Source organism: Balaenoptera acutorostrata, chromosome 4 (assembly GCF_949987535.1).
Source record: "Balaenoptera acutorostrata chromosome 4, mBalAcu1.1, whole genome shotgun sequence".
In the NCBI taxonomy this organism is placed as follows: Eukaryota; Metazoa; Chordata; class Mammalia; order Artiodactyla; family Balaenopteridae; genus Balaenoptera; species Balaenoptera acutorostrata.
In genome coordinates, this window is record NC_080067.1 from 116,217,696 (window position 1) to 116,230,830 (window position 13,135).

General features: G+C 35.4%; 1 long non-coding RNA gene across 2 annotated transcripts in view; it reads left to right on the forward strand.

Moving 5' to 3' along the window:
- The first annotated feature begins 403 nt into the window (after nucleotides 1–403).
- LOC130708120 (uncharacterized) overlaps nucleotides 404–13,135 on the forward strand; it is a 72,016-nt gene continuing 59,284 nt past the window's right edge. For both annotated transcript variants that reach the window (XR_009008186.1, XR_009008187.1), the window contains exons 1-2: nucleotides 404–692; nucleotides 3,646–3,740. This is a non-coding gene — a long non-coding RNA (uncharacterized LOC130708120). The remainder of the gene's footprint in view (nucleotides 693–3,645; nucleotides 3,741–13,135) is intronic.

The window sequence follows — 13,135 nt, forward strand, 5'->3', positions numbered from 1 at the left end:
GAGCCAGCTGTCATGGGCAGCATGATAGATGATCAACATAATGAGTAATGATGAAACCCTAGAATTATGTAAATATTAGGGAAATGTAGAGGCAAAAAGGTCTGTATAGTTTCAGTACAGACAAATTCTATATTGAATATAGGGCCATGGAACAGTGAGTAATAGCAGAGTCTCTATCTTTTTCTTGTGATGAGAGGTATAAAATTAGCCAGTGCTATAGAAGAATATTTGTGTTCCCACCTAATTCATAGGTTGAAACCTAATCCCCAATGTGACGATGTTTGGCAGTGGACTTTTGGGATGTGATTAGGTCATGAGGGTGGAGTCCTTGTGAATGGAATTAGTGTCCTTATTAGGAATCTCAGAACTCTCCTTCCACCCTTCATTCACGTGAGGACACAGGGAGAATGCAGCCATCTATAAACCAGGAAGTGAGCTCTTACCAGACACTGAATCTACTGGTACCTTGATCTCGGATTTTCTAGCCTCCAGAACTATAAGAAATAAATGTTCATTGTTTAAGCTACCCAGTATACAGTACTTTTGTTACAGCAGCCCAAATGGACTAAAACAACCAGATATGACACATTTACAAATAAGAATGCAGAGGGATGATTCCTGGAACTGAATAAGAAGAGATGGTACTAGATACTAATAAGAATATTCACGTCCACAGATTGGAGAATGAATGTGTGAGTACCTCTTTTATATCCATTATTTGAAATCTTCATTGATAAATCACTACTTTTTACAAGGGCTCACAGATTTTGCATCATGTTTTTTAACCAGCCTGTTTATATAGCAAAAGGGGTTAGAAGTGAGGGTTGGTAGTAGGCAATGGGTGGGGAGAGCGTTTCTCCAGAAAGAGGACCAGGGTTTTATGTTACAAGACCAAGATAGATCACAAGAACAAGTGATCCTTTGAAAATTATTCCCAGATCTCCTTGGCTGCCCTCATATCCGTTCCTTACCCTTCCCCTGATCTTCACTGAACTGCAAGGCACCTGACATGTGCCAGCTTAGTATTTCTAAGTCCAGTGTCAATTTGTTGGTTGCAAACTAGGATTTATCATTGGGAGACACTGGTGGGAAATTGGAGGATTGATGAAAGAATTCAGTATATTGCTGTCACAGTTTCAGGCTTATAAGGCTTTCTGGCCAAGGCTGTTGCTTCTCTGTGGTTTCAGCTCCCACTGGGTAAGTCCACTGTGTGCTTGTTCCACTGTCCCCAGGGCTCAGTGACAGTCTCCACTCAGATTCTGTCTAGCTTAAGGGTAATAGTGTCTTGCTAAACAATAACCTGAGATGCAAATATCTGGAGGACCTCAAAGTGTTTCAGACACCAGCTATTGATTATGCAAATAACCAATGCCCTGAATAAATCCTATTATAAATATTTGTGACAACTGCCTTATTTACCTACACCAGTAATATTTATCTACTTCAGCAGTGCCTTCATTTTCCATGTGGTACACCAACTGTGGCAAATCAAGTCCTATTTCTGGATTTCTTTACAAGCTTTCTTTTAATTCTACCATTTCCCCACCCATGGCCCTGAGTATGGCATGAGCAGTACAAGAGTCCACTTGAAGGTGGTATCCTCTGGAAAAATGTAAATGTAAACAAGACCCAGGACAACACAAAGGCTCTTGTAACCAGCCCCAGCTGGCCAGAATATGCAGCCTCCACATACACATGACAAGGCATCTTTAACAGTCTCCTTTTTCACTTGTACTAATGACGGTTGAAAACTGGTGGGAGAATTTCACCTCAGAGCTGATGTTTTCTGTCAGTTGGCTCTGTATTTTCCTACCATTTCTTTTAGAGATGGGGCCTGAAGTGAATGAATATTGGTCCCCTTTTAAGAAAGACACCAGTAGCACTATTCTTTCTACCTAAGGGTGTTTGGGTCTTGGGATACAAAAGGTTGATTGGTGACTCCCATCAAAGGTACTCCTGTCTGTATGTCATAGACAGTTAAAATAGTGAAGCACTGAAGTTCATAGGGGAAGATTCCTTGGTTGGCTTTAATGGGTTAGACCACTAATGACTGATGCATCTGCTATGGTGTAGATGGACACCCTACACTTAGAATAGTACACTGCCAAGGTTTACTCCAAACAAAGTGTTAGGCCAGTCAGAGAATAATGGCAATACACTGGCTAGTGTTAGGATGCTGTATAAATTGAAAGGAAAGTGTTTGTTGCAGGGGTAAATCTCCCTGCCATGGTTAGTTCTGGAGAGAGTTCTTCTCTGGCTACTGGAACCCTTATTATGCCAAAACAAAACAAAAGAATATTTTTTCTTCATTCATTTCCTGAGACAGAAATATTTGCAAAACTACACACGATTTATGGGTGTGTCTTCCAGTCTATTTCTAATAGTTGAAAAATATAGTTTTTTCTCTGTAAATATAAGAAAAAATCAAGGAGACATAAGATAAAATTCAGTAATTAAAAGTTTAAAAAGAGAATCAAATAGGAACAAATACCTCTTATACTATCAGGAAAACACTTCTGAAATTTTCTAATTCACATTCCAAATAATATTTCCTCTCTGAAACAAGAAAAGTCAGCTATAAAGGATGATAAAATAACACTGTGGTGAGCAATTACTTTTCACTCTCCCTCTCCTGTCCTTTATTTTAGGGATAGTGGCTAAAATGGATGGTCAATTGCTCCAGCTTTGAAAGCATTTTGTACTTTTCAGTGCCAAACTGTGTTAGTTATTTTCTGTTGTGCTGTTCAAAGAAGAAACATTCTGTACCTGTGCAGGGCTTTGTTTGGTTTCTTGCTTTGTGTTGTTTTGTCTTGGTTTTGTTTCAGGGTCAAATGATGGTGGTGGGACAGATCCTTCCAAAATTAATGTGTTTTCACAGCACATTGCGTTGCTGCTTGTAGCACCCCAGGATTTCACAGCCTTCTTCTTTCATATTCAGTGGTTTAATGATACATTTTTGCAGTTCTGTATCACAGTTCTTTAATTCGGCAATTGAAGTCACTCATAAATAATGATCGGCATAGGATGGAGAATGTCTGTTCAATATTAAAATGATCTCAACTTCAGTTCTCTGAAAATTGCTGATGATATGGCTGTCTTGACTAAAATCTGAAGTTTTATTTTTCAAACATAGTTTCTATAAACAATCTGGTTATGAAGACAATAGTCTTTTCTTTCAAATCAATACATATGTGAGATATTTTTCTGTGTCAACAGTCACTGGCTATAAGGTGTATTTTACCTTTAAGAACTTCAGGGAGTAGTCATTCTGTCTTGTCTTTATTCTCTAGAAGAAAACTGTGTTCAAACTGAAGTCCCAGTAATGAAAGGTTTTTTTATGTTGCAGAGAGGCCATTTTCAGGAGGCATCACAAAGGTAAACTGTTCTGAAGTCACTGAATCCTGTAAGAAACTAGCCCTAGAACCTGAGATGGACATTTCCAAGCTCATCTTCTCAATGATTTTTTTTTTTGGCTGCTTATTAGAATTCAACTAATCTATCAGCAAGTACCAATTGAGCTCCAACAAACACAAAACTAGGCTCAGTAATGTAGAGAATATAAAGAAAATGTCAGCTTCAATTCTAGCTCTTAAGTAGTCTATGAGAGTTCTCTTAACTGACCTCACTCTTTTATCACTTCTTTAGACAAAATTGTTTCAGAGATGGCGAAGACTACATGTTTGGAGATATCAACGTTTCTCGCCTAATTCTGGAAATTCTGAAGTTTCAGTTTCAGGCAGGTACTGATAACTAAATTTACATGAGTTCTTAATTTTTAGAGTTGATGAGTGGTTTGCAGAATATGTCTAAATACTGTCAACTTTCTTGTCACAGATGCTTGCCTTTAACCACTTTGTTACTACTACACAATGTAACCTAACAATTTAAAGTAATGAATCTCATCCCAATATCTGAGAATCATAAAAGACTGTGATTTCCAGTTGCTTAAAGAAGAATTTGGGTGTATAAATTGGTGGAATCTCTATTCATCATAAGAACAAACATTAAAAGTAATTGACACATTTTGTTATAAAATGTACATCATTCAGAGAATTTAGATTTTTATCTCTACTTTGACACAGATTGTAAGGAGTTCTGGAATTTCCCATTTATATCCGTACCCTCAGTTAGGTGGAAGACAGGCCAGCAGATATATTGGTTAAATAAATTATGACATACAGTTGATGGAATATCTCTGTAGCAATTAGTTAGGATGTGCCAGGATGTTGACCGATGACATAATATCACGTACATGTTTATGGCAGGCAGAATAATGACCCCTCAAACTTGTCTATATCCTAATCCCTGGAACCTGTGAATACGTTACCTTACATGGCAAAGGGGACTTTGCATATGCGATTAAAAGTTAAGGATCTTGAGATAGGAAGATAATCCTGAATTATTCATGTGGGCCCAATGTAATCACTAGGGTTTTTATAAGAGCAAGAAGGATGCAGAAGAGTCAGAGAAGATGTGACAATTAAGCAGATCTTAGAGTGATTCAGCCATTAGACAAGGAACCTGAGCAGCCTCCAGAAGCTGGAAAAGGAAGCAATAGATTCTTCCCTAGAATCTCCAGAAGGAACTCAGTGGTGCTAAGACTTTGATTTTAGTCCCATAAGACCCATTTTTAGACTTCTGAACTCCAAGTTATAAGATAATATTTGTGTTGCTGTAAGCCACTAAGTTTGTGGTAATTTGTTACAGAAACAACAGAAAATTAATTCTTTGAGTTTAAAAAATCATATTAGAAATTTTAGTTCAAGTTAGCAGAAGAAGCAACCTTATCTGCCCTCTAGTTCCCCCTAAATCTTATTGCTGTGAAGTACAAAATGTTAAAATCTGTAATAGCAAAGAGTACAGTGTCCATAGCAGAGATGGGTCATTAACATGCAAACACAATTAAAAATATTTCTGACAGGTTGAAAATCAAGACATACAAAATGAGAAATTAATCAGAATAGAAGCAGCTGCAATCTTGCACAAAAAATCAAAGTAGAAAGAGTAGAGATGGGAGGTAATATTTTTTTAAAGCCCACGACTTTGGGACAGGTAAGTTTTGACAGTGGGAATGAGTAGTGGGGCAGAAAACGGGTTGATTAATTGAAAGGCTTTCTGTGGTAAAATTTGCTAGGTCATTTGGCCCGACTCATCCTCTGTCCCCCACCCAATTCAGCTTATATAGGGCTTTAGCACCTGGCGTTTTTCCCAAGGAAAATACTGGAGCTCTGTTTATAGAAATTGCATGGCTGGGGGAAAATGAAGTTTTCTAAGATGAAGTTAGGACTTCAAAGTTATTTCATCTCGTTTGAGATTTGCAGAGGAGGGCTAGGAGCAACAGTGGGTCTGCTTCTGGTTTCCACATACGGTTACCAAAGCTTGCCTGCAAGTCCCACAGCTCTCCCCAATATCTTTAACTGCCAGTCAGACTTATAATCAAGGAAACAGGGCTTTGGAGAAACTAAGTTTCAATACATAACCACAGAGGAAACCCAAGACACCTACATACAGTGATCAACATGCAAATGCTATTAAAGTATTTCAGACAGATTGAATAACAAGGCACACATATTGAGAAATGTATCCAAATAGAAGAAGCTGTGATCCAAACTAACTCTTTATTCTTAAATATTAACAGAAAGCCAGAGTCACCAGATCTTTGAGAAAATAGCACTTTGGATAAGAAGGAGAAAACTGGAGAAATGTTTATATATTTTAAGTTTGTATCCTCGGAGTTGTTTGATAAGTTATTGAGGCCATAAAATACAAACAAGAAAAGTTTGCTGTAAAAATTGCGGAGAGGGCTTCCCTGGTGGCACAGTGGTTGAGAGTCTGCCTGCCAATGCAGGGAACACGGGTTCGAGCCCTGGTCTGGGAAGATCCCACATTCTGCGGAGCAACCGGGCCCGTGAGCCACAACTACTGAGCCTGCGCGGCTGGAGCCTGTGCTCCGCAACAAGAGAGGCTGCGACAGTGAGAGGCCCGCGCGCCGCGATGAAGAGTGGTCCCCACTCGCCGCAACTAGAGAAAGCCCTCGCACAGAAACGAAGACCCAACACAGCCAAAAATAAATAAATTAATTAATTAATTTAAAAAAAAATTGCAGAGAATGCAAAAGAAATTTGCAAATTTAAAAAATATAATTTGAATAAGTAAATACAGTCGGAGTAATGGCAAAGAGGAAAAGAGTGTGAAAAAAAACAGTCAAAACACAGAGGATTGATTGGGAAGATAACATTCAACTAACAAAATAAATGAAAAGAAAAAATTAAAATGAGCGAATTATGCCCCCAAATATTGAAATAATTTTCCAAATTGAACAGGACCACTAAGTTCCTGGAGAGTCAAATATCAGAAAATCAAAAGAGAACCAAGATCAACAGCAAACAAAATAAAGAGAAGATTCCAACTGGTATCAAATATTTCTGTAGTTCACTTACAGGAAACTTTAAAATGATAAATTATAAACTTATTGTTGGAAATAGCTTTTAGTAACATTTAAATAAGTTCAAAGGTTTTCTAAGCAATTGTTATAATGCAGCTAAATACCTCTTCCTAATACTTGGCCCTGTTTCTCTTCATTTCTCCACAATCTGCCTCAGCTGCAATCTGGTTCCCAACCAGGATGTTGCCTCTTGTTTATCATCAGGCTCTGTCCCTCTGGACTTGGCATTTCCCTGGGTATTCTCAGCAAGTTTCTGGTTACCCTCGTGGACTCTGGCTCAGTATCACACTGACCTTCCCCACAGTGAGTCACTTCTGAGAGCTCACGGCCTCTCATATCCTGCAAGCCCAATAACCAACCAGAAAATCCTCTATGTTGGGGAGAATGGGAAAGTCTTATGGTTTTTGCTTGAAATGGCCAAATTCATTTTAATCCATCAGGGGGCTGTGACAATTTTTGTTGGGGAGCAGTTTCGTATTTTTCTTGTTGCTTTGATTTTAGTTTATTCCCTCAGTTATTGAAATGACATACATTTTTTTCTTGTAGTATTTCTGTCAATGTTCTTTCAGTCATCCAGAGTTTGCTCACTGTAAAGTATGTTTTTGAGCCATCTGCAGCTACGATTCACAGCCCATTCATGTCCAGATCAGCCAAACACATTTCAGGAGACATAAGTTGAATGGTGATAGATTCAGAAGTGACACTAATGGAAACGCTCAAAATACAAGATTTGTTGCCTGTCACACTGCCAAAAATTACAGCCATATTGAAAATTAGATGTGCATGCGGCACAAGTCCTCAAAGTCTGAAGAAGTTTCTCATCCTAAGATGGTTTCTAAGAAAATGCTACATGATTTAAAAATGCAACCATTCATGAACACAGACAAGAAAGTGATGTGAGAACTATTGTGTGCAGTTTTATGTGTTACCACAGCAGTCACTTCTTACTGTAGGAATGAGGTGGTAGAGACCTTCCCAAGAAGAGTTCCTGAATGGCTCTAAAGCCTAAAATCAATGTTTACCCATGTTTTTAATAGCACTTTGCTTTCAACATTAACTGAGTTTATTGAAAACTCCCACTGTCCGCTTTAAGTATCAAGTTAAATTGAAAGTTCCCAGTGGTGCTACTGAAACCTACAACTAGCAGGCACCCCTGGTTTTTCAAAGAGCCAATGACCCTGACTATCATTGGTTGCTTAAACCCTTGGCAAGCAGCCGCAGGATTTCTGAAATTAGCTGCTTTTCTAGCCTGTTTTCATTGAATTAAAAAAAAAAAAAAAAAGCTTTATAGAAAGTAATTACAAAGTCTTTCCATTAATTCTAGTAATTAAAGATGACTACACCTATTATTAGCTTCTGTTCTTTTCTGCATTACTAAGAGAGGCAAAGGGAGCTTGACATAAAAGTTTATCCCTAGCTGGACATGAATTTTTTAAATCAAATAAATGGGAATATTACAAATGTATTCTGTTTGAATAACTTGGAAAATTGAGAATTTTTGCTTTGAGTGGAAAGAGGCATTAATTTCATAATAAAAGTAAAATGTGACCAGGTCAAAGAACACTAAAATGACCAAATCCCATTTCCTCATTCAAGTATTTTTTCAAAGAAAAACTAGTATGGAGGATAGCAGGAATTCAGAGACCAGTAGAAGTGGATTCTCTTTCCTAAACTGCCTGTACCTTAATTTGGAAAATGGCATTCTGGAGAAAAAAAGTGTGTGTTCCCTTTGCTCTCTCCATATGATGTTTATGGCATTTTGACTAATGCCCATGTACTTAAGAACATCATCCAGCTATTACCAGTTTAGCATAAGAAGAATGACCAAAAACAAGATTCAGAAGACCTCTTTATATGGCCATTTTACGATAGTTGTGTATTAATATCTAGAAAGTAGTTGTTTCTTCCTATGACATCCATAAGTAAGTCCAGTGTGGAGAAGCATGAACAATGTATTTAATATTTTAATGATTATTTATTATTTATCCTCTCTTGTATTTAAACTATTTAAAATTAGAGGGTTTATCATGATATTCTCCGAGGGACACAGTAGAATATTAATTACTGCAGTGGACACGTGTTTGTTTTCTCCTAAGCACTCATTGTTACTGCGTACTCTTTATCATTGTCCCTAGTTTCTAAGTGCTATTCCAGGGAGGTTAACCAAACTCCCATCTAGGGAAGTAAGCATGAATCCCTGACTATACCAATCATCACAATTCATCCCCTGGTCACAGTATTTGCTTTAGCTATGAGAATGTGTTTAAGTTGGCCCAATCAAAGCGGAGCATAAAACCTCTGCTCACAGTTCTGACATATACACTCTCTCCAATCAGGATGATGTACTGGAAAGATGCACATTTTGTTATAAAATGGACGCAAGCCTTAGGATGAGCTTATATGTGGAAAGGGCAGAGCCTCGGAAAACAATGAGTGATCAAGATGGAGACACAATTAGGCCAATCCTGGATCCCACCTTTTTCTGTGAACTTTTGTTTTATTTTGGGTTTTTTTGTGAACTTTTGTTTTATTTTGGGTTTTTTTGTGAACTTTTGTTTTATTTTGGGTTTTCTTGTGAACTCCTAAATCAGTTTGATTTGGATTATGTTCTTGTAACCAAGAGTCTTGACAGTTATAATAATAAGAGAAGATAATAAAGAAATAATTTACCTGTGAAATTAACAAAAGATTTTTAAGCCAAAAGAAATGGAGTTTAACAAATATTCTTGATACTCTGCTTCTCAGTCAGGGCACCATGGTACAGTGATAAATCCCAAGCTCTCCACAGTCATATCAATAAATTCTAGTTAATACATAACATGTATTTTTGGTAAAACTGAGTATATTCATTGTTTTGATGAATCATAAAACACTTATTATACTATACCTAGGTTTTGTCAGTTGCCCTAATCAGGAATTTGAACTCCAAGGGTGTTCAGTTATAATTAAATTTATAAAATCTAAATTTGGGAGTAATGACTAAAAGCACTTCTAATATCCATATCTCAAACAATACTAGGCCTTTTCCAAATAGCATAATAAATCTTAGAAATATGTCTCTATTGCTGAAACATAACTAGTGGTTTGTTAATCACCATGATGAATATTAGCAAGGGATTCTTAGCAAAATTAATAGTATTCAAGATATGTAAATTGACTAAAATAATTAAGAACCACTCCTCATCTTTGCATTATCAGAGCATAAAATTCTCACAAAACTTGATCAGCAAATGGTCTTGTGTCCAACTACTGAGTTCAAAAATTTCTAATTTTTGTTATCAACTAAAAGGAAAATAGAATTTTATCTCTGGAATATTAGCATGTCTGCCTTATATGAACCTTTCATTCAAAGTGGGGTTGAAGCATCAAAAGGTCAGAGAGCTGGGGTTTCACTGAACTTAGAAAATAAGTGGCATGAACTATTTTATATCTACTTGGTAATGTTTGCTTAATATATTTCTGTATATGTGGATGGAATTGGCCTAAGGGTTTCTTTCCATTTAAGAATATAGCAAGACTCTAGGGGTAGAGCTAATCTTCACCTACCTCAAATTTCACCAGAGGTTATCATTATCCAACAAAAAGAACCTAAGCACTCACTGTGCAGGGCCAAAATGGCCTAGAGAATTTTTTAATACCTATTGTTAAAGCAGTGTCTCTCAGGTAACATTGTGATGCATGCATTTGATGATATGGTTTACAGTGAGACACAACCTGTTTCAAGACATAGGTAAGAATTATAATCTTGTCAAAGATGATCTAGAACAGAAAACAGTTATATTCCAATGCTGACATAAAGCTAAATGGTAACTATTAGGCCTAACATTAGGCCTGGGATTATATATATTTTTAATCTAAGCTATTATTGTATTATCTTAAGCTGATTTTTAAACAAAAACTTTAATTATGTAAATAACAAATATTTTTTCATGGAAAAATACTAAACTATTGTATATAAGAATGAAGTCACAAATATTGATTTTAATACACCAATCTCAGTCTTCTTATTGGTTACTAACTGCTGTGCATATCCTATACTTGTTTTCTATGTATTCACACACACACACACACACACACACACACACACACACAGTCATGGGAAATAGACACATTATTTAGGAGGGAAGAAGAAAAGTTATAGAAGTAGTATATTCTTTTTTCATTTAGCATTGTCTCAGCAAAGTAATGCACAAAATTCCAATTTATTTTAACCTAATCATATTAATTGATGTTTATTTTTCTTTTTTTTCTAATACAAACAATGCTGTGGTATATATTATGATTTTTTCTTAGGTTAATATAGGAGGATTTCTTATGTTAATATAGCAGTATTTCTCCCAATCTAAATTCTAATAATTTGAAGTAGAATTGCTGAGTCATAGAAAATGTATGTGTAAAATTTTAATGGATGTTGCTCATTGTCCTTTAAGTTTTATCAGATGAGAGAACCTGTTTCCATATACTGATGTCCCTTTCAACACTTGATATTATCATATTTTAATTGTTTGCTAATCTCACAGAAGAAATCAGTATCCCATTCATGCTTTAGTTAGCAATTCTCTGATTTCATGCAAGGTTAAAAACTGTTTTGTAAGTTTATTAGTGATTAGAATTTCCTCCTCTATAAATTTCCTGTTCATATTTCTGGCCTAGAAATGCTTTCACAGATACTTATCATTGCTACACAGGACTAGTAATTAATAATGATTTCCAACTAGCTTGATGTTTTGATACTTTTAATTCCTCAGTGGTATAACATATCAAAACAATCTAATGTTTTAATGGTATACAGCAAAAAATTATTGTGAATTACTGCTAAAATTTAATTTAAAAATATTTACATAAACTCATATATCTATAGTAAAAAAAGTGTTCAGTCTCCCTGAAGAGGAATTATGGGAGGAAACCACCAATATTTTGTTCTTTTAATTTGTTTTTGTACTTTATATTCAAAGGCATAAAAAAACAGTAGTAATTTGTTCCTAAATCCCAAATAACAAATCACAGTTATGAAAGGTTTATTTTTCAGAAAAAGAAAAGACCACAAATTTCTTATAATGCATCCATAAAGAAAAAAATATTCAATGAATTTCATTTCATCCATGGTACAGAAATACCAAAATATTTGTCACAAAATACTTCAAAATGAAGTGTTTAAGTATTTGGAGTCTTACTTAATTCTAATTTTTCTCTACACCTTAAACAAATTGCTTAACCTCTCTGGTTTTTATTGTTCTTTTTTGCAAAGTGGCAAAATATTTAGCTCATGTTGTTGTTTCAAATTACTGTACTAAGGATGCAGACAAATTAAACACTGCAGAAATAGTTTGAGAGCAAGACAGGAGTAAAAACTCCCTTCGTTATATTAAAGAGGGTTAAAAAAAATACAAGGAATTATACCTTGGGGGCGGGGGAAAGACATATTCTTCTTTAACTTTCATTATCTTCTCTAAAAATTCTGGATAATAATTTTGTCTTTTTAAAAGTTTTAGATTTTTTAAACATGGCTGTCAGGTACATTCTAACACATTTTGTCCTAGTATTTCCTTAAGACATTTTGTCTTTGAATTCTCTTAGAATATTTCACAAAAAAGATACTACAGTTACTGAAATGTCATAGATTTACATAATAGGAATTCAAATTTAGGGCTTAATTAGAAAACCTTCAACAGGTTTCATGTGTCTCTAGTGTTTCCTCTTCCTTTTATGAAGAATGCCTTTTTCTTACCAGAAAAAGTCCAATTGTTTTATTATCCAACACAAAAACATCCAGTTTCAACCATTGCTTTTGTGGTCTCCTGAAGTCATTGTCTTCCTATCTATAGGTTTACATTATCTAACTAGGTACTATGATAGGAAGTGTGCTGTTTTCTTTTTGAAAGAGGTAGTTTGTTGCAAGTTTTAACTTGTAAGTTATTTCCCCTACCTCTGTTGTAGTATTTTTATGCTCTCCATTCTGTAAGATTTCTGATTATTAAAATGAATGGTAATATAGTTTGTTTGAAGAGCATTGATTTATCAATCATGCCACCATTTTTTATGATGAGTATCTCTGACTGTTCAGAGTGATTTCCAAGGAAATTCACTGTTTTAGAGCTGTTTTAAAGAACATGAATAAAAGTTCTACTCTCTGGTTCAATATACCATAGATTTTTAGGAAGATGGTTGGGAGAGTTGTGAAAGCAATTTAAGTTATGCCTCCCACTCCATGTATTTTGTCTAACTTCCAATAATACATTTGGTTGAAAATCTTTGACTATGCCAAGAACTTACAGAACAGCTAGGGAAGTTACACAAATAGATCTTGAGTCGGACATGGAAAATATAGTTATGAATTAATTGATTACCCTTTAGTTTGACTTAATTAAATAGAAAGTTAATACCAGTGGGAAAACTAAATCCTCATTCATAACATAAATTAATATCAAATTATTAGAGGAAAATTATAAAGCAACAATGATGTTTTTATTCTTTGCTACCAGTAGGCATCCATAGATGGCCTAAAAACACATTTATATAAAACATTATATTAAATTAGCACTAGTGATTGTCCCTCATTGAGACATCTGGAAAAGATACTTCAGATAAAGGAATGATATTCGTGAATTCCTGAGACAGGCATTACTGGTAGCAGGTTTTAGAAGATCATGTATTATCACATTAGAATACCTGGCCAATGAATGGCTTGCT